This window comes from Onychostoma macrolepis, chromosome 03, assembly GCF_012432095.1.
Source record: "Onychostoma macrolepis isolate SWU-2019 chromosome 03, ASM1243209v1, whole genome shotgun sequence".
Classification (NCBI taxonomy): domain Eukaryota; kingdom Metazoa; phylum Chordata; class Actinopteri; order Cypriniformes; family Cyprinidae; genus Onychostoma; species Onychostoma macrolepis.
This window is the reverse complement of record NC_081157.1, coordinates 29,214,492-29,237,918: the sequence shown is the minus strand read 5'-3', so window position 1 is coordinate 29,237,918 and position 23,427 is coordinate 29,214,492. Positions and strand designations below refer to the sequence as shown.

At 37.1% G+C, this 23,427-nt stretch overlaps 1 protein-coding gene across 5 annotated transcripts in view; it reads right to left on the bottom strand.

The window, feature by feature from the left end:
* elfn1a (extracellular leucine-rich repeat and fibronectin type III domain containing 1a) overlaps window positions 1–23,427 on the bottom strand; it is a 156,284-nt gene that overhangs the window by 46,243 nt on the left and 86,614 nt on the right. For 4 of the 5 annotated variants that reach the window (XM_058769808.1, XM_058769811.1, XM_058769807.1 and 1 more), the window contains one exon: window positions 2,660–2,723. The gene's annotated coding sequence lies outside the window, so the exon portion shown is untranslated. Of the gene's footprint in view, window positions 1–2,659; window positions 2,724–16,929; window positions 16,989–17,072; window positions 17,141–23,427 lie in introns of those variants that run through there. The other variant, XM_058769810.1, reaches the window with a different exon arrangement.

Genomic DNA, 23,427 nt, shown 5'->3' with positions numbered 1-23,427 from the left:
TAACAACATTCTAGGCATTATTCCCTTGTGCACATGGAATGGCAAGAAATAGATGTGAATCCCTTTTGTTTAGAGATAAAAACATTATGTATCACTATATTCATGAAGGAGGAGGAGGAAGCGCAGTCTGTGAGACATCAGTACAGCAGCCCACACATCGTTCAGGAGGTTGATGGTCTTCGGGAGAGCTAATGTGTCCCAGTGCCAGATAATATTGTTCAGTTTATATTGGTTATGGGTGTAGAATTCATAAATTATTGAATACATGACCAAATCATTCATTTTCACCGCTAGACAATATTATGTATATTTGGAATCAACCTGGGGCTCTATAAACAGGATTCCAGACAGACAGTACATGTCAAATATCTGCCTCAGAAATTCCCCTCACAAATGCCTTGCATTATAAGGGAAAACTGTCAGTCAAATCAAACTGTCTGACTTAACAATGCAATCTCTGAGGGCTCTCTCCCATCAGACAGTCTGGTCCTCTGGGTTCTGAAGTATCCCACAAAGTCTCACACAAAAAGCTGTCGATTGCATAGCGGGATTTAAAATCTGTTCACTGGTGAAATACTTCTTCACCGTTTGATTTCAACTGATTATCACTTTGGAGTTTTTTTTCCATCCTATTTGCTAATGTGTAAAAACACAGAGAAGCAAATTCACTGAATACCTGCAGTACTTAGTATGCAGTATTTCAGTAGAAAAACGTGTGTCTTATTCAATAACTTCACAATCCAGAAATAGTATATAGTATATATAGTTGGTTGTACAAATACTGTATAAACAAAATATATAATTCCCAAGAAACTGATTGATTTTGTAATTAAAATTTGTAGTTTATTTTTTTTAAAGAAACAGGCAAATCTCTGGGCTCAAAATTGTCTGGAGTCAAAATGACTTTTTCTGATAATCAACATTACGACACAAATACTGTTGACTGAGCTTAACTTGTACTGAACATGGAATATTATTTCATGTATTTGCATTGCTCTCATTCATTTACATGTTTAATGAATTGCCTCGCAGCCCTACAAAGGATAAGCAGTATAGAGAATGGATGGCTGTTAATGAATTGGTGCATATTTGGAGGATTGTGCTCAGTTCCCTGCCCTGTGAAGACAAGCACAGTAAAGCAGCATCTAATCTCTTTGGCATTGCCCTTCTGACAGTCTGGGTTGCATCAGCCAGTGTGAACTAGAATGAATGCACCAAGACTCAACGGACAGATTCACGCAAGAAGTCAACACACGTGGCTGCTGCTGTCAGTGAATAGCCTCGGAGGCAAAACGGTGCAAGTGCATGGTGTCTAGAGGAATATCCATAAGAACTAAGCAAATTAAACTGCCTGGGCTATTCACTATGATCAAATATTAAAGCTCTTTCATTTTTGCCACTTAATGTGATTTATAAGGACACATCAAAGGATCGGCCCGTTCTTACTAAAATCAAGTTGTCATAACGGTTTCTGTAGACGTCCACGGCATCGATCTCTAGACAAGGGCAGAGGCTGTCAGCTGTAGATCCAGACTGTGATGATAATTAAAGTGTAACTGACAATGATGATTAAAACATGAATGAAAATAGATCTGAGACTTTCAGCGTCCTCTATGTGGCTTTGGAATACCATATCATGGCACTTGATTATTTTTTATTTCTATTTTTTTTATTTAGAGGCACTAAAAGGTCCAATGATCAAGCCTTTATCTTTTGGAAAATCATGAATTTTTAAACAACATGACACATCCAGGTGTGTATAATTATTTTTTTCTTTTTGAAGCTTTTGACCAATCTTGTTTAAAGTCATTATCATCAATTGTTCTTTTACCTGTTTAAACTACTTAAATGATCGCGATTGTCAATTTAACACATTAATTTGGAATGATTAACGATATTTATTTCATTAATGACCCCTTCCCCATTAGTACATTTTGTAATAATGAATTTTCTGACTATCAGAGTAATTGAAGCATGAAGTTCCACCAAAATATAAAGCAGTCAACACGATAAAAAAGAATTGCAGTAGTCTCAAGACAGGTTTTTCAAAGTTGAACTAATTTTAACTTGACACAGCATCTGACAAACATGGAGCCAATGGTCCTAGACGCTGAAAAACAATATGATGTGCCCCAACGGCCATGTATGCATAGGCAAACAATTAAAAATAGTCCAAGTACACATCCTATGTGAACAACCTTGGAATAAACAACAAACTTGGTTGCAAAGTTGATTGCTGTGGATATAAGGTGACTGAGAGGCTGATATTCAGTGATACAGAAATAAAACAAACAGAAGACTGCCTCCAAATCACAGTCACTTGAAGGTTTGTATAGGCAAACACTGATTTATGCAATTCAATGGCTTATTTACTCAGGACATTGTGTGACTGATTTAATTTTATCAGCTGACAGAACTAGAACTGAAGCAGAAACAAACTAGAATCATCTGTTATCACACTTCAAACATGGGTATACATTCATTCAATGCTTGAAAGCTTCTACAGATATGGGAGCGATAACTGAATGTGAAGTCTTAACGCTCACAGTGGTGATTTAAAAAGGGGCAGATCCAATCAGAGAGGAGGACACTGGGGCTTTAGAGCAGCCTCTCGCTGTGCCACTATTCAGGTCATGGAGCCTTTCCAAAGAGGACTTACCCTGGTTAAACTGTCTTGTGATCACATGCATGTCTGAGATCCACCATCAGTAGCTGGCCTGTTCCTGTGGGAGAAAAGGAGAAACTAATTAGAAGTTCATTTTCAAATACACATACAGGAGAGACGTCACTTTGCACATTAGAATGTGTAAGAGCAATGACTTCGCCTTAGACATCAAAACAAAAACGTAAAAAAAGTGAGACAGACTTTCATTATGCAAAGACATTTACTAACCTTTCTAAACTAACAATAAATAAATTAATAATAATAATAATAATCATGCAGCCATGAAAGTCCTATTAGCGCTACATCTTCTGACTTGCCAAAAAAGAAGCACATGGGACAAATAATATTACATGCAGCTCTTTTCAACGCTTTGACTTTTTTCATGATGAGTGGTTTACCCATGGATAATTCCTCTATTTATATCTTGCAATACTTCATGCCTTTGGAAATTAATATTCACTGCTCAAAAGATGCAATGATATGCTATGCAAATAAGATGACACTAATGAGTTAGCGATTATTAACACTCCATTAATTCAGAAGGTCTTTTTCTGTGAGCTCCATGCACATCCACACAGAGTGCTAATGAATGTTCGGCACAGCAATGTAAAAATTCTAACAAAAAGACGATTAACTATGGAAATGGAAAAACAGTCTACACGTATAAGGTTTAAGTTTTAGATTTCAGGTATTACATTTGAACAGAATGAGAAAGTAGTATGAGAACAAATACAATTTAAGTACAGCTTCAAGAAAGACAATAGACATTCTGCTAATATGCAAGTATGCATTGTTGACTAAAACTAAAGCTATTCAAAATAATTTTCGATAAACCTGGCATAAAATGAAATATAAACATTAGAAGAAAAACAAAAATGAAATAGAAATGCTGTCTTGGCATCTAACTGAAATAAATAAGTACTAAAACAAATCTTAAATAAAAATAAATCAATGGTAATAGAAATAAAAAAGTAATACAGCTGACTTAATCACATAATAAAATTACTAAAAAAAACAAAAAAACAAAAACAAAAAACTATTCAATAATATAATTACAAATATTTTTTGTAAGCCTGAATACATAAGTTAAAGTTGAGTAACTAAAAGCACTAAAACAAAAACTGAAATAAAAAGAAAGTTAAAGGGGTCATATAATTTCCGTCTCAAGCGTGAGACGGAAATGTTATGCCCCTCACCGTATTGTGATGCCGTGTCCCGGCACGACGAGACAAAAACAATAAAACCCATTACAAATGAGGCATTTGTTGCATCCAGTGAGGACATAATTACTGATTATAATGACTGGTACGGTCTTTTTATGCATTGCGCCGTGCTGCGTAAACATAGCACTATGTCTGCATTTGTGATCGTAGAAACACCAAACAAGCACTGTCCTTGCGACTTTGGAATTGCCCCACTTTATAGTGTTCACAGCCATTCATAGTGTTCGCATTGTAGGCTACTCTCTCCCAGGTTCAGGAAACAGTCCTCCGTAAAATGCGCTGCACACACTCGAATATATACTGTTCTGGAACAGTGTTGTAAATATAACTTAACCACTGATTTCTGGTTGTGTACTCATTTGGTAGCCCAAACAAAGTACTTTTGCTTTCACAACGAAACACAGCGTCTCCACAACATGGCGGCTGCAGAGAATGAAAGTGCAAATCTTCCCACACAGTGATCTAGACACGTGGGGGCATGTTTGAATGAGCTGTTTTAGGGGCCGTTCACATGCTGTGCCTAAAAACGCGTGGAAAACGCTAGGGCGTAGCTTTCTCCTTCTTTCCAAAGCACTGTAGCTTGCACTCCCATGGCATCTGCCGTTGCTAAGCAACCATGACCTGCGCTCTCCTTGAAGATGCAGAAGTTTCAGCAAAGAATAAAATGAATTTCCAGCACTAAAAATCGATTGCAGTAGCTCTGCTACTATATTTATTTAAAAATGGCTATCCACGTACAGCTATAATCAGCTGTTACTTCATCTTGGCCGAGCTTTCAATGTTGTTACGGGAAAGGATGAAACTTATTGGCTGGTTCTTGTCACATGACCAGCGGTGCGCTTGCGGCATTCTGAAAAGTTGAAATGTTTTTATCTCGATGCATCGCGACCGCATCGCTTCCATTATGAGCGCACATACCGCCTACATTTGAAATAAGGAACTTGAGCGCGCAAAAGACGCAACATGTGAACGGCCCCTTATCTCTTTGGGTTCGAGATTTTAATCTTTGCAACTTTAGAGATCTTATATATGCACAAACAGCTTGTCACACTCCAAAGACAAAGGAAAACATGAAATCGCATCATATGACCCCTTTAATAAAATATATTTTAAAAAAATCCAACTAACAAAAGCACATAGTAAAGCAGTGTTGGGTGTAATTAGTTACTAAGTAATTAGTCACTGTAATTTAATTACTTTTCCCTTGAAAAAGTAAAGTAAGGGATTACTCTTATTTTTTTCTGTAATTTAATTACAGTTACTTCGTATGTAATTTAACTTAATACTGTGTATATACTGTAGAATATTTATATACAATACAATACAATAGTGGATTCAACAAACATTTAAAGTCTAACCTTAAAATGCATGCTTTTTATGTACCCTTCTCACTTTAAATACTTTGGTGAGTTAATAAGTATTGGTAACACTTTAGTGTCCAATTCTCACTATTAACTAGTTGGTTATTAGCATGAATATTACTGCGATATTGGCTGTTTATTATTACTTAAACACATATTAATGTCTTACTCTGCAGGACCTTATTCTATATCGTTAATCCTACCCAATTCTTAAATTTAACAACTACTTTACTAAGTGTTAATAAGCAGTAATTAGGAGTATATTGAGGCAAAAGGCATAGTTAATAATTAGTTAAATGTGAGAATTGGACTCTAATCTTAAGGGTGACCAGAATAATTTATGTAGTTATCTATTATTTATTTGAAAGAATTAAAAGAACAGTTTTGTGTCTATCCTTGTATTATTTACTTGTCAAGGTTGAAATGGGATTTAGAAAGTTATTAGTAATAAGTAATTAAATACTTTTTGGAGAGAGTAATTTGTGCAGTAATCTAATTACACTGTTGAAGATGTAATTAGTATCTAGTAATTCATTACTTTTTTAGAGTATCTTACCCAACACTGTAGTAAAGTTAAAATAACTACCAAAATTAAAATTAAACTGAAAATATAACAATAACATATAATTCAAAATATTAGTAAATAATATAATAGCATTATAAATGCTACTAAAATCACTCTGGCATTAATGTATATAATATATACACAATAGAAATTAGGTTATAGATATGATAGATATGACTGAATTCACGACAAATGCAACAAAATTAATGCATTTTTGTCACATAGAAAAGCACTTGAAGAGCATTGATTTTGAGCTAGACTGCTGGAAAGTTACTGCTAATAAATTCGGTGGTCATTTCACCTTCATGTCGTTCCAAACCTGTATAACTTACTTTCATCTGTTGTACACAAAAGAAGATTTTGTAGAATGTTACCAAACCATTTTGGTTACCCTTGATTTCTACTGTATGAAAAAAAACAACCTAAAATAAACATGAAGAAATGACAAAACACCTATAAAATTAAAATATGCCACAATATGTAATAACAGTAACATTTATAATAAATACATTTCTGCCAACACAGGTTATTTGTACAGTGTTAATAACTTCAAGTTAAATTACTATGGTGCTGATGGTGACAAGCCTATTGACGTTTTCCAATATACCTCATTATCATGGCTGTTTTCTGCTAGCATCACTACATAACCTTTAATGTTCTCATATCACACGACTGTATAACAATTCTGTGTCACATTTGAATGGATCAAGCGACTTGCGCTGTTTATCACTTAATCGTGGCAGAAGCGCGGCGCACATTCGTCAGAGTTGTGCGGGTGACTGATGCCGCTCTGCTTTGACGCGTGGCTGGCGGATGCATCAGGCAGCGCTGCTTCATGCTTTTGGAGTATTTGCTTCACGCGGTTTCGCATGCGCCTAATATCGGGGAGCTCTCTCTCGTTTCGGCGATCGGCCCACTACTTGAATGGAATGTTCCGGTGCCCCCGATGGCCAGGCGATCACGGGCCCCCCAGACCTCTGGGCCCTATCACCCTTTTCCCCCCACTAGCGACGCTCCTGATTGAGCAGTCTGACAGCTTGTTTCTTAATGGAAATGTTTTGCCTGATGGAGGTCTTGGGCATCTGCTTGAGGGGAGCAGATAAAAGATATGGGTGAGATGTGTGCGTTTCAGTTTGTGTGAGGTGGGTTGAAAGTGCAAAGATTCAGCTGAGGGGAGATCAGTGCCTGTGACCTTTGAGGCTTTAGTGACTATGTGTTATTTTTTTGTTGTTGTTTTTTTAGTTAGGAAGTCAGCACTGGTATTCCATGCACTGATGGACAATGTCAGAATCCTTTCCACAATAGCAGAGTAAAATTGGACTAGAAGGTGTTGACTGACTCCGTCTGAAGATGTCTTTGATGTGCTTTTCTGATGAGGAGGTCTGTGTTGAGTTGCCATTTTAAAATGCTGTAAATATGGGTACCCAGGAATTTAAATAAATCTCTAATCATAATTTGCATTACACAGTTTTCACCCTGTTTGGCTGAGAAAACTTGAACCAGTGTTTTGACTAAGAATAACAATCAGAATTTAATTCTTAATGTGACGTCAGTCTTAATGACATTATGACACAGACAATTAAGATGAATGAATATAATATTAAGGCCATTTAAGTGTACTCCATAAATTCCATGACTGTTTATTAACACACTTTAGTACACTTTTAAAAAGTGCACCTTGCAATAATGTCATATTTTAATTCAATGTTTCAATCTTTGTCATGCTTTAAGTAAAGCACATGTAAAGTACTTGAATATAATTTTAACTGTAGCATGTTATTCAATATTACATTTAACATTTTAAATGTAGTAAATTGCAACTTCATTACAAAAGCGTAACTACAAATATAATTGCATTAGAAATGAATGACTTTCAAGTTTCAATACAAATTCAAGTGTATTTTAGTTCATTTGGAAAAACAGTTATTAATTCAAAGACAAAAAAAATATATATATTTTCAAATAACAAAACATTATGTCCTACATAATGGGTCAAAACGCACTCTAAAGTTCAGCTATTCTAAAATGGCGGAAGATGCAACTCGGGGGGAGAAGAATGGTTGAGTAAATTGTTATTTTTGTTTTCTTTGCGCAAAAAAAAAAGGATTCTCGTAGTGTCGCAAAACTGAAGTTGAGCCACTGATATCACATGGACTGTTTTACCGATGTTTACTACGTTTCTGGGCCTGGAAAGATTTCAGTTGTGTTGCTGTCTATGCAAGGACAGATAGCTCTCCGATTTCATCAAAAATATCTTAATTTGAGGTCTTACGGGTTTGGAACAACATGAAGGTGAGAAATTATTGACAGAATTTTCATTTCGAGGTGAAAAAACCCTGCCTAAAAACAACCATTTTAAAGCATTTCTGACTCTACACCTATAATTAGCTTTCATTTGCTAATATCAAACCTGCTAGCATTCACACAGTTAGCTGTTTTTTCTATAGGACTAAAAGAGATCTCAGGATTTTAAGAGTACTAATACTAATAATTTTTTTTTTAATAAATAAATAGGTTTCCCATGGAAATCTCCAACACTGCAACTGAAAATAAAGCAGGGAATTGTTGATGTGGTATAGGCATCAGGGCATCATTTGCATTCCCCTATGAAAGAGGTCTCAGGCAGCTGTCATACAGCAAAAGCCTGTGAAACCCCAAAAGCGGCGGAACCCAGAGCTCCGCAGAGACGAGGTTCATGGATTTGGGTGCTATTCTTTTAGTTACTCATCATAATGACTCCATTTAGCTGGTCAATGACCCATTTAATGGCACAGAGCAGGCTTTGGAAGCACTGCGTCCTTGGCAGGGCAGATTTTGCAGCTGCCCTGGCGTATGCTACCTTTAACCCAAACTGTGGCCCCTCTCAACAACCCTAGCATCTCTGCCATTTCCTTTATGCAGGAACCAAGAGGAGCTCCAAATGCAACTTCTAAACTTGTCAACAGCCCTGTGCAAAAACTGCATGGAATATAATGTGTAGTTTAATTAATTAATGGCCAGCTTATATTGGAAAACTAAATTAATTCATAAAAAAAAAGAAGAAAAGAAATCAGAATTTTAGAAATCAAAGCATCTTATTTTGCTTCACAGGGCCCTTTTTCCTTCATGGCCATCTTAAACGCACACCTCACATGCACGTTCAGTCTGAATTTAACTGAATTTAATTGAATTTTATTGTATTTTATTATTTTTGACGTTTTTATTATTTTTTATTATTTTATCAGGTTTTAGCTTTGTTTTGTTTTCACCTGCAGTATGGTCATACACAAGCTGCATGCAGAATAAATACATGCTTCATCACTGACAAACAATAGAATTCTTTTGTTTCTTTTGTAAAATGGATTATATTAACCTCATCTGGCGCTCTTTTTTTTGTTGTTGTTGTTTTTGTTTTCTGTCTTATAAAGCTTCAGTGTGAGAAAATTTGATGTGAGAAACCACTGTCTTAATGAATTAAAATGAATCATGAACAATTTCAGAGCTTTTCGCAAACCTGTTTGACCAATTAGATCAAAAGAGTGATTAATTCATAAACACAGCTGATAGAAAACATTAAAAAACATATAGAAAACATATTAAATCATTGCCTTGTGTGCATAGTTGGCTATGTTTGGACTGCAGGCAAAAGCAGACTACATTTATCAGCACAAACTCATAAATCTTACACAGGTTCGTTTTGCAGTGCTACTACAATTCAGCGCTGATGAGGGTCACTCCAGAGATTTGACATACCAATAATTCTTTGGTCACTAGGTTAAGAAAGCTTTGAAGGTTGTTCTTTTGCACATGCAGGTCAATTCAGGACCATCACTAATTCACACTTGAATCTGATACTGGCCACATTAACAACAACAACAAAAAAGCAGATCTGAGCATTAAATAAGAATTAAGATCTAAGACTTGCAGTGCGAATATAGCCCTTGTGACAAGACCCTGACCTACATGTGATGTAAGCATGGATGTGCCGGTGCCCACAGGAGATCAGACCCCATATGGTCCTGAGGAGCATATCACCGGCACACTAACCACGAGCTCCACAGCGGCCTGTGCATCCTACTGCCGCTCAGCTCTGATTGATAGCCTCTGCTCAGCTGCTGACAAGTGAAGGCGGCTACACATGGGTATGTGGGCAAAAATAGCCCGCCATGGTCCTCTTTAGCTTTGCCGCAGCTGCTTCAAATAAAAAAACAACAACAACATGTTCATTGCACGTCTTCCGAGACCTGGTCTTTTGAAATGCAAAATTGGAGCACCCTCGGGTTAAATATTTGAACTGATCGCCTTCATTAGAAGAGTAAGAATGTGTTTACTGCAGACAAAAGCCATTGATTTCCTTCATCGATATTGTTAATAGAAATGTTCATTAATGGCATGTTATCCAATATGCAAACTCCACAGAGCTAAATGATTTATGTTTCACGAGTTCGTGTGCCCATATAATCTTAGCATTAGTGGTAAACAGATTTGGCTTGATGTCCGCAATGGAGGGCTCAGAGAGACTATTCTACTCGAGCTCCGATAGCTCCCTATAGACAGAAGGATTAATGAAATAAATATGCATAAAAGAGGAGATGGGGAGGAGGAGGGATGCCCGAAAGTGCTAACGACGGAAGTGGTAAGAGGATCTCTTTTATACTTGGATATTGATTGGAAGATTAGATGGGCGTACTCCTCCCGAAATTGCGTTAATAACTTCACTTCTTAACATTTATGACATTTATAACATGTATCACTGACGTCAACTGTAATAAAGCACAGAAACCTGTTAAAGGGATTTTCCCTGGTGCAGAAGCATTACTCAGACTTTTGGATGATTTCAATATAATCTCATTATCCTCGGCATCCTGGTGCTCCTGACCTTTGGAACTGTTCCTACGGTCTGGAACTCCCTGGGTAGATGCAAAATGACGTGTTTTATGTTAAGAAACTGCACTGGTCTAATACCCTCTTTAGCACTTGCTCTCTGCATCAGAGCATTGGATTAAAAGATACTTTTTTCCTCTCTTCATCCTCACAGGTACAAACAGGGCCTTGTTCGAAGGTAAAAAGAACAAGGGACTAAAGAAGAATGAAGCAGTGTAGGAACCAAAAGAGAAAAAGAGAGAGAAAAAATATGAAGGACATATTTGTTTGGAGCGAACTGACAAGGCCTTTTTATTGTCAGTGTGTGTCAGTCTATTTGTTCCCAAAAGGAGTCAGGCAAACCCAAACAACAGAGAGGAAATATACTGTCAGCTGGGCTTTATTGACTTCACTGCTCGTTCCAGTCATGCTGAACTCTGCATGTGGTTATTATGAAATATCCAGAATCCAAAACTATTGAGAAAAGGGGAGAGATATTAATTATCTTGCTCTCAGTACTAATCAGTAAGAACTAGCAAAACAATGTTTTCCTGTACAAACAAAAGCACAAAACAACATCTACAAGTGCAGGGAAGCAGAAATGGTACATATGGTTAATTTGATTATTGTAATGAAGATAATTTTATTTTATCATTTTATCTACAGAACTCTGTGCTTCTTTCATTATACATGTTGTTGACCTCTGACTTTTATATAGCAACAAGCAAGAATAACTGGCTTAGGCCCTGTCCACATGAACACTGTTATTTTCAAAACTGCAGCTTTTTCTATGCGGTTTGGCCGTTCGTCATCACGCAAATGCTGCACCAGGTCACTGAAACCAATCATTTTTGAAAACTCCTGCCAGGGTGAAGATTTTCAAAGACTCCGGTTACAGTGTTATCGTGTAGACAGCGAAACCGGAGATTTTGGTTTGTGACGTCGAAGCATACACTGTTATTTCCGCCTACTGGAAACTTTTTCAGGCATCTGATTGACCAACATGGCATTACGGTTGAGATTATATCACCAACTGTTGGTTTGGCATGCTCTTGACAGTGCTTCAAAGCATGAGTTTGCGTTTTCATGTGGATGGAGAGATTTTTTTAAAAACGGAAGAAGGAAAAACTCTGTTTATAAAAATATCCGTGTACGTGTGGACATGGCCTTAGAGCAACTTATGGGTTATTCACACGAAACATGTTTTTGCAATTCAGCGGCACTCATTCCCATTGTTTTCTACAAAAATTCTACATAAATTATCTATGCATTTTTGTCTTTTCAGTATCTCACACATGATAGGGCACTCCGCAAATCCTAGGCAGTTAAAAGAAGATCTTGCATTCTTTCTTCTTTTTATTTTCATTCCACTTTTATTGTCTTGTGTTTAAATGCAAAAACATGTTCTGTGTGAATGGACCCTAATACCAAAAAAAAAAAAAAAAAAGCCAGAGAGAGAAAGAGCTGGATTTGATAGAATAATATGAAATTGGTATAGTTAATAGTTAATAGTTTAATTAAAGCATGTTATATTGTACTTATATTGTCTTAAAAATAAAGTAGATAGAAAAGTAGCTTGGTTTGCAGATTCATAATTTCTAAATAGATTTTGCCACTTTTTGTGTAGTGTTTGCTTTTCTAACGGATTGCTTTTCTACACTTAATTAAAACTCTAAGCTATTTACAAGTTAAATAAAATAAAATAATTTGAACTAATATCAATATTTAATGTCAGTGTAATTTATTTAGTAAGTACTTCTGCAATAAGAGAGATAAAATGTGCATTCTGTCAGTTACTGTTGTGAAATAAATCCATCAGAATTAAACCCCAATTATTCCTCATTCCATCACCACTGAACTTCTGAAATTTTTAAAGTATAAATATTTCACTTGATATATATTTTTTAAAAATATAATAAATTAAACAGAGTACAAATAAAAAAGAACCAGCAACAATATTCGTTTAATAAGGATGAAAACCATGTGAATCTTTTGCCACGAGGGCCAAGAGCAGAGAGAATAATCAGAGAAGGGCTGCGACTTTGAAGCCGCACAGCATGTGCAAGTGTCAGAGGATGATGGGAAGGGGTTTGAATGAAAGGATGCCGTTGGCGAGGACTGATGGGGCTTCCCCTAGCGGCTGCCCCTAATGCTGATTTTCAGGTTATTTTAAGATGGAAAAGTCATGCGGCTCACGCGCATTTCTGAGAATCCCTTTAATGCTCCGGGGTGGTACCTACTGATGCACGAGCCCGCATTTGAGTGGGGCTTCTTTGACGTATGGCTTAAGACAACCTCCACGCTGCAGATCTGCAGGGAGAGCGCCACCGAAAGAGAGGCTAAAAGAAGCAATTTGTATATGACAGTGATCGAGTAACACAGGAAATATTTTGACCACATAATAAATGTGACTTTAATTGGAAAGGAGAAAAAGGCATTGTGATATTGTGTTGTCACTCAGAGAGATATCAATCCCACACTCATGGGATCACACGCACAAAAGCCATCAAGAGAATTATTATAAAAGCAGTCTGATTACATTGCACGCTTCCTTGTGTTGTGGACTGGCAGCAGCAGAAGACGGAGATGAAGAAAAAAGCTGAAGAGACCTCTGTAAACGTGATTTCACATCTGAGCGACTCTGTCTCTGTTAGGCCTGGAGGAAGAAAAGCAAAAGCCACACTGCTCGTTTCCCCCTAGTGAGATGAGGAGAGAGTAAAGCTTGAACTGTTCGACCTCCAAATAGCCAGAAAACACCAAAAATAAAAGCATAAAATCTGCCATTTGCTACAGAGCTGCCTTTCTGAATTGATTTTTACAAGGGAGGACCGATGGGGTGCCTTTACATACCCTCAGTGTTGGCACAAATTCAACACAAGTTCAGTCAGGGCAACATCCACTGGGGCATTTTCACACAGAGAATTCTTACCATAAAAGACGTACACTATTCACACTAAATCTATGATTAGTATGAGATTTATCAGAGCATCAAGGACATTAAGTTCTTCAATAAATTTAGTAGAAATATAATCTGTTGTGTTAATTAAATAAACAGAGTTAGGATCAAGATTAAGAACTATATTTTTAACAGCTCTTATTTGTTTGTTTATTTATTTATTTATTTATTTTGTTATGTATAGGCACCATTTTTGATTATATATTTGCATTGAATCAAAAGAAAGAAAGAAAGAATTGTTTACATTCATTCTTTAGGTCTAACAAACATGAATGTATTTCCTTCCCCATTAATGGTATGAAATAATTATTGTAATAAATATCAATACTGAATAATATTTTTTTTTAAAGTGATAATATTTTGGACACATCGTTCATCTCTACATTGTGGTCAAAACTATTTTATACAAACCTTCCATTAAACAACACATGGAGTAACACATGGACTGGTCACTTTGCATTTTGCTTAGAAATACTCTTCCTATCTAAATGTGCGATTCTTGGCCAGAATAAGCTGCGATGTGGACCAGGCCTCTTGCTGGGGTCTGGTTCCGCGAGAGTAAGATCATTACATCATGCATTGGCCCAGAGTCATAATCATCCATCTGTATGAGTTTAGGGATTACTCTTGAAAATGAAACCTGACTACACACAGAAGTGCTCATATGTTCTAATAAGAGAGAGGAGGAATGTTTTAGCACAGTGCAATCTGTCTCAAAATACCAATGATGTCTGACATCATGCTCTGGATATTCTAATTGGCCTCTGAGAGCCGGACGGAGCAGCAGCGTAATTGTGATGTATCATGCAGGATATACAGCCATATGCTGCAATGGATTTCCTCTCTTGTTATTTGTAGTTCATCAGACACAAAATACGGAGGCAGACCTACTGCAGCCGAGTATTACTCACAGCAGATGTACACATTTGATTATTGAAAATGGCGTCTTATGGGGGGCTATTTCCAGGCTGACTCACCAGCTTTTCAAAATCCACAATGCTAATTGATTCATCACGGCCTATAAAGAATACAGATGGCATTTGATCTATTTCTGGCATTTTTTTGATCTATCACCGAAAACCTGGGAAATTGTTCTAAACTGCGTAAAATACAGACATTATAAAAGAAAACTAAAAAGCTAAATCTGCTCAGGGTGGAGCAAAAAAAAAATACATCTGCTCTGGCAGTTTTCCTAAAAGTAATATATACAACATAATTTCAAAGAGAAACAAGAAAGTCTGAAGAAATTTCTGCTGTAAGAGACAAAATAGCCTGGAGTACACATGAGAATAAATGAAAAGAATGATTATATCAACACATGTGCTAACTGCTTCTTTAAGTCAGCTTTTATTGTTACACTTTGTTACCCAAAGCAATTTTCAAATAGGTTTTCCTTTTGTATCTCTTTTCAGCCTTTTTAGATTTTCAAGTGTCATTAATCTGTTGCGAATTACTTTTTAGCTGCACTCCACAGTTTTATTTAAGTTTCCAACCACATTGACTTCCAATCCAGAACAAAATGTAATATACAGACATGTGAAACATGCATTTTGTCGTAAAGTTTGTCATTCTGTAATGTTCTCCGTTATGTAAAGTTAACGCCTCCACCTGTCAATATTACAAATGTCAAACTCAACGCTACACCACTTAAAAGATGTACACTTAGCATCTGCCCTATAAAAGCACATTACAGCTTCGCAGTGGAAGACATCGCGTTCCTTTGTCACAGCCACTTTAATGGAGAGCAAGACGTGCACGTTTGTGTAAAGAAAGAGCAAGCGTTGTGTTTTGGAATGCATTATCGCGGCTCGTCTCAGCGGTTTTGTGGTGCACCTTGCTCGAGGGAAATCATTCATTTATCAGGGCCGCTTTTATGGGGAAGATTTGCGTCGGAATTGTAATATATTCCAAAGGATGGCCCGAATTACAGCTTTGTGGAAATGAGATTAATGTACGACCCTCCTATTCTTGCTCTCACGGATTATACAACGACAGAGCACTTATAGCGCTAACTAAAGCACTGTAATGACTTTTGTGCTTAATCTATAGAAGATATCTTGACTGACACAGACAGTAATTAGTTATTATACGGATTATGTAGGGTGGAAGGATGAACAGGCCCATTCATCATAAGCGTTTCTTGGCTTCAGCTTCGGTTATGGCTGTGAGCATCATCTTTTCAGAGCATATAGAGCTATGAAAACTATTGAGTTCACGATAAATAAGTAATCTCGGATTGTTTTCTGGAGCATGGCAAAGCTACGCTGCTCACTCATAGTTAATATGTAAAGAGATTCTTTCAGAAACGGAGGATGGTTCACTTGACATGACCACAAGGACGTTCAGCTAGCTATAGCTCTGTAAGCATGCTTTAATTCACCAGTAATACATTCACTGTTGGATGTGTACTAAATACGGACACTCATAAAAACAGGACTTGAAAGATCAACAGTTTTCCTAATAAATGTGTGAGCACGCACAGTTTGCTGATATATCTATTTTTGGATCAAAACAACTCTTGATGTTCAGCTAGCTATCAATTAAACATGGACTCGTATCATATTTTTGTATTTATTGTGCTATGTAGAAGATTAATTTCCTCCGTAGTCTCCCTTACGGTGCTGAAAGAGAGGAGTGCAGCACTTTGGAGTCTAATCAGGAAATAAGAGACAAAAGTGGAACTAATTATCCCGAGTCCTCAAGGAACCCGCTTTGCTCACAGCTCAAGTAGCCAAGAACAATGAACTTACTACTGTAGTTGCCAAAAATAGACGCCTGTTTTAAACTTGTTTGTACACACGACCTACAGCTCCACTACAAACCATTGTAGTGGATAAAATATAATAGTGGATAAAATATATTAAAAATAAATTTAAATGTTTTCTATTGACATATTTTAAAATGTGTTTCTGTGATAGTAAAGCTGAATTTACAGCATAATTACTTCAGTCTTCAGTGGCACATGATCCTTCAGAAGTCATTTTAATATGCTGATTTGCTGCTCTAGAAATATTTCTTAGTATTATCGATATTGAAAACAGTTGAGCTGCTTAATATTTTTGTTGAAACAGTAACACATTTACACTATTTGACTAACAGAAAGAACAGCATGATTAATAACACTTCAGAAGGCAAAAAAGGCTTTGGGTGTCCTGAGTTTGAGTCACCCTTTGGTTCTGTCTACTCACTGACACTGCCCTATCATAATAATGGCAAAAAAATAAACCTTAAAAAACAACCATCATGTCTTGTATCATCTAGGTAATAACACACTACAGTATATTAAAGGGATAGTTCCCCCAAAATTTATTACTCACCCTTATGTTGTTCCAAATCCATAAGACCTTCGTGTACTCTAATAAATGAGCGTTGAAGACTAACCCGGAAGAGAAGAAATTGTTAATGCTGTTTCTTTGCACACAAGAATTATTCCCATAGCTTCATAATATTACGGTTGTACCACTGATGTCACATGGACTATTTTAACGATGTCCTTGCTAATTTTCTGGGCCTTGAACGTAGTAGTTGTGTTGTTGTCTATGCAGGGTCAGAAAGCTCTCGGATTTGTGTTCCAAAGATGAATGATGGTCTTACATTTTTGGAAGGGTGAAGGGTGAAATGACAGAATTTTCATTTTTGGGTGAACTATCCATACAAAAACCGTTTTTATTCACTTGGTGTTTCTCAAATGTTCATTTTGGAGTCTGCACTTATTTCATTGCATTGTATACTCTATATTCTTAAGCATTTCTCAGCTTAGGTAGCACTTATATTATCAGAGAAACTTTCCGCCCTTCCTCCAACATAAAGCTATCAGTCAATAGAAGCATTGCACCTCAGCCTTTGACTGAGGATGGAGGGTTTGGAATCCTTAATGCATCTGTTCGTGTTGCACGGCTCTGGATCAATCGCTGTGATAATCTCTGGCTGGGAATGAAATGAAGGCCTGCGGCATGTCCAATCAGTCGGCGAGTCCTGCCAGGAATAGATGTGGGATAAGTATTGTCATCAGGGCCATTAGTGTGGCTGGAGTCTAATTCGGCTGAGGTAATTCCACAGACAATGAGGAAGACCACTGGAGCTCTATTGAATAACACTGTGCTGCTGAGTCCATCTTTTTACATGATAAGATCTGAACATTCCTACTCTATCTGCTTCTAGTGCACAATGCTCAACTTCGGAGAACAATAAAAGCGTCTTTTAGCCAACCAGAATGAATTAGCGCTGACATTTCATAATATCAACTTCCGCACAAAATGATACTGAGTGGAGCAAACGCACATTTCAAACATTTTTCTTCACTCAGCTGACAAATGGAGCATACCGCCACCAACAAAAGACTACTTTGTCATGCCATTGATGAATTTATGATTAACACCGCAGTTCATCTTGTCGATCAAATGCAATTTATGAGGGTGTTTTCTGAAAGGGAGGGATCGTGAAACGTGTAGGGTTCTAGCAAGCTGCCTGTCTGTAAAGAGACTGCACAAGAATGTGATCGAAGACCTATTATTGAGAGCCTATATTTTTAATTAAAGCGATAGTTAACCCAAAAATTACTATTCTGTCATCATTTACACACCTTTATGTGGTATCAAACCTTATGACTTTCTTTCTTCTGTGTAACATGCAGTAAAAGAATATAATTTGAGAAATGTTGAGAAATGTTATTTTAGTTCATACAATGGAAGTTAATGGTAACAGTTTGGTTACCAACATTCTTCAAAATATGTTCCACAACATAATTATAAATTAACAATATATGAATATAAAATATTATTAATAAAACACATTTTGTGGGGGAAAAAGTCCATGCATTTATACCCAACTGACTTTCATTGTATGGGAAAAACAGCTTAAACATTTTTCAAAATATATTCTCATGTTCTGCAGAACAAACATTTAGAAGGTAGAAAATTAAGACCGAATTTTCATCTTTGGGGCAGCCACGGGATGGGACAGGAGGCCTACAGATCCCGTTTCTCATACAGATGCCCTCTAAATGTTTATCATGCTTGTCAGCGAGGAGCAAGCGATGGGATGCAGTCCAAATCTGTAAACAAACAAGTGCAGATTGCAAATTAAAAGCATTTATTGGAGGCATCCTGCATGACAGGAAGTTTAAACAGGTTTAACAGTGCCACGGAGGAGCCGCTTCCATGAAAACCTATAATAACCGAGCTTTGACATGTGCAGGGTCATCCTCAGTAGCTCACCTAAGACTTGTTCATGGGGAGAGGACACGGCCCTGGCCGGGTTTACAGGCACGGCCCATCATTAGACGTGTGTTCAGCAAGGAGCCATCTTTCGCTCTGCCCTGCAGGAGGCATGATGGGAAGAAACTGCCGAGCAAGGCATTTCAGCATGTGCTTAACAAGCTCGCTCTCACCTTCCATAATGTGTGCCGTACATGCTGTTGCCCCGTAAGCGCACCAGGCAGCTCTCTCCCATGCTCCATCTCTAAGGTTACGGGTCTGAAAGCCGAGCGTGAGAGAGCACTATCTCTCAGCTCTTTCATGCTTTAATTCCTGCCCATTTAAACATTCCCCATTGATAAATGTGGAAAATCAATTTGCCGGTGTTGAATCTCATCCGCTGGGTGCTCATTAAACCCCTTGTGAGCCTGTTTCCGTCAGAGCACATTGTGCCTGCGCAGCTAAACGGCTGATGGAAGCCCCAGTAATCACACATGGCCACATATCATGCTCTTACATGGACCACTATCTGCTTTTAGCAGTTACGGCACCGTAAAAGTTCATATTCATGATGGCATTGTTAAAACTCAGCTTTTCAGTCAGGAGAAATAAAGTTTCAGAGAGAGTCGATAAACAATAATCTTGTGTGAAAGAATTTCACAGTCAACAATTAGCACTCGGATTCAGCAAATATGGTTCCTTAAAGGTGAAGTGTGTAATTTCTAACTAAAACAAGCAAAAAATGGTAGTTTTTGGATGGCTTGACAAACAATTTTCTTTTGCCAGTAATATATGAGCAAATCTCTTTTCAGCGATGTTGCAACTTCTATAAATTTTAAGTTTAAGTATCTGTTAAGTTCATTTTGTCAGTGTTTGGGAGTAGACTAGATCAGGTTCTCAACCTTAGTGGATGAAGCCATCAAGGGCCTTCAGAAAACTTCCAGGAAAATATTTAAATGAACAAATTACTATTAGTAAACTAAAAAAAAAAAAAAAAAAACTAATATGGAGGACATATCTGTTTTTTTTTTTTACAGGTGTTAAACCCATTGTTTGAATTATGCATTGCATCATGTTTTGAATGAAATATCTAGAAATTTAATGGAAACATATTGGTAATTTTCTGCCAGGACACTATCAGATTTGTTTTATTACAGTAATCTACATTAAAATGCTGAAAAATCACGAAACCAAAAAATGTAACATGCAATAATTTATCTATTTTCCCCCTCTCAGTAGTAATTGTTCTTACTGACGAACATACAGTTCTTTAAATTTCTGAAATCTCAAAATGAATCATAGTTGATGAATTTAATATATGAATACTACCAGTTTTAATTAATAAAAAAAGCCTGAAAACAAGCAGCTATGTCATAATTATAGCAGAAATACTGGAAATACCTGTATGGGGTGGGTCTTTGAATATGACTTTGAGTCAAAAAGGCTGAAAACCATTTATATAGATGGCCTCAAAGCTAATAGACATGGACTAACAGCCAAAATTTATTTCATGAGGTCTTTAATGCTGTCCTATAAAGGCAAAACAAAGTAACTACACCAACAATGAAAGCAGGGGGATAAAGTTTCAAAAGTTTTTAGATTGAATTTTGATTGATTTGATTTCAATTTTCACACTCCATTTTCTCTGAATCTCAGCACAGCTGAGCCAAAACCGCCTGTCACAGGTCACGTCACAGTCGAAGACACTCAACTTTGGCCATAACTCAAGACAAAATGTGAAGTTTGAAGTGAACCTTGGTCAGCCAGGCAGAATCGCATTTCCTTGAGCAAACATAAAGATTGCTTTAGCTTTGCATCTTGTCCTTAGAGGGCATGCAATCTGGCACCTAAATAAAATATGTTACTTAAAAAAGCAGAAAACACCTAAGTCTGATGCAATTCCTCAATCGATATTGGGATAATTGCATGCAGGACTCATGCAGTCTGTTTTGGCCGTTTACTTGGAGAACACTCAATAATGGAAAGATTCACTTGCGGAGTGTTTGCACTCAGGGCATTAGTCAACGTCTGGGTATTGATGGGTCTTGCCACAGTTGATTCATTAAAGGGACTTAGAGGAACTAGTAATGCACTTGTGGATCAGATAAAGCCACAATGCTGACACGCAGCCAAACATTCAGCAACAGAGAGCTCACCAAGGCGGTCTGCCATCAGACATGCATGCCGCGCATACAGCAGTGTTAATAAAAGCACCGCTGCAGACCTCACACACTGTGTCTGTGCATATAAAACAGACTCGAACAGACACATCCCGCTTGAAATCAGCTTGAATCGTGAGACCTATTTGAATGTAAATTGAAGTTCAGCTCTGTTTAACTTAATCATCCAAAACCGGATGATTTATATACCGCGGAAGACACTGTTTACTGAGAATTTGTCATAAGATTTTATGCTCTTCACTTTAATGTGGGCACATAAAGACAAATAGCAAAGTGCGTGTTAAACAGAATTAACGCAAAAAAAAGTATTAATTTACATTGTTTCAAACCTATGACTTTATGTGCAAAACAAAAGTATTTTTGAAGAATATCCTGGCCAAGTGAATGAGGACTGAGGCTGTCAAGCTCAAAAATGACAAAACAGCACCATAAATATATCATAAATGTAGTCCATAAGATGTGTGCACCATATTTGAAGTCTTCTGAAGTTGCAATGTAATATTGTTGTGTGAAATTTACTTTATTCACTAAATATCTTGATATCTCTTTAATGAGAGTTCATGAGAGAAGTAGAATGAATCATTCTTTTGAATTGGACCTTTATGAATGAATCTGTTAATGTAGTTCACAAAACTGGACTGAATGATCCAAGAATCAGACTGATTTGGCTCTTGAGTTCACGGACTTGAAATTCAGCACGAGACATCTGGACCACTTTAATGATACTTTTGCCTCCATGTGGAAGCCTAAAACTCCACAGCCACATTGCAAAGAACTGAACAACGAATACATTTCTCATTTTGCATTCCACAGAGTCACACAGGTTTGGAACGCCATAAAGGTTAGTATATTATGCTAATTTACTATCCCCTTTAAACCTTTACATTTCCTGCAGGTTTTTTTAAACATATAATTCATTACAGGGTGATGATTCCTAGATAATAATTTATGTATTCCTGGCACACTGACTCTCACCAGTGCATTTTCTGTTTGACTTAATAAACCGTAATTGCTGGCAGCAATCAGTCTATTACGCTACTTCCTCTCATTCGAATCATTTAAATCACTTGAAATGGATTGTGGCACAATGAATATAATTTTTCAGACTTTCAAAAGGAGGATGAGCAATTAACGCTTGTCGATTAAGCCTATGTCAGACAGAATACATCTCAAGAGTGACTGAAGAGAAATGCAAACACTCCCTCCAAGGTGATATCTTTAAATGAATAACCTGACATGATTAAACTTGATCAATTAAATATTTCTGAGTGGAAAATTGGACCCCTTTTCAAACACATTACCATCAAAGCGAAGGCTGTAAATAGCACAAACAATAGCAAAAGTGCTGCTAACAAACCGTAATGCCACTCTGAAGTACGATTAAACAGGTAGGTGATTAAAATCGTATGATATTCGCTTTTCAAACTTGTCTAAAAGAACGGGGAAAAAAAACATAATTAGAGAGGAAATGAGCCTAAAAACATCAGCCAAGAAACCACATTATTTCTCAGCAGCTACGAAGCAGCATAGATTGTCCCCCAACAAATAGCACTAGTCTATATTTTGCTTGTTGACAGCACATTCACTCCTGCCCTCCCGCTTTCCACTCTTCTCTCGCCGTATTGTTTACGTGCGTCTACACTGGGTCCTCCTCATTAGAAAAGGGCGACTATGCCAACAGAGGCGGTGCCCAAGCAGGGACTCCCGCCGTGTCAATCACATCCACTGCTCCAACTATCTTACGGCAATGACGTGCCAATCAATGCTTCATGACAGATTGATGAGCTGAGGCTCTCGGCTAGCAATACCGTTTGGAGGAGACCAAGGCCCAATCCATTCGCCAGATGAGATTTAGCCTAGTATTATCAAAGTGATTCATTACATGAATCTAAACAGCGAGAATTACTCTGACTGAATGAACAGCCATCAGCCAAAGTCACATAAAATGGCTTACTCATTTACCATGTTGGTTATGTGATGTGGTGAGGAGCACTGAAACACGGGGCATCTGTAAGTGTGAATGAAAGGAGCTTATTTCACAGCAAATGTGCTTTTCTTCAAAGCTGGTAGGACAGCTGTTGCACAGAGTCACATGTGAAATATCCATCCAAAAAACCCCTGCTTATCATAAAGACATTCAGCCTTTTACATGTCATTAGACAGTCTTATCTTTTCAGTTCTCACTGACATTTATCAAACACTGGCAGTTACGCAAGGATTTGCATCAATAATAAATTTGCAGTCGAAACCAATAATTATTTCATTTATGCACATCATTCAAAAGTTTTGGATTAGAAAGATTTTATTTTATATTATTTTATTTCATTTTACTACTTGTAGTTTAAATATATACTGTATATATTCCAAAAAAAAAAAAAAAAACTGTTCTTTTGATCAGAATTAGATTTGATTAGATTTCTGAAGGATCATATAGCACTGA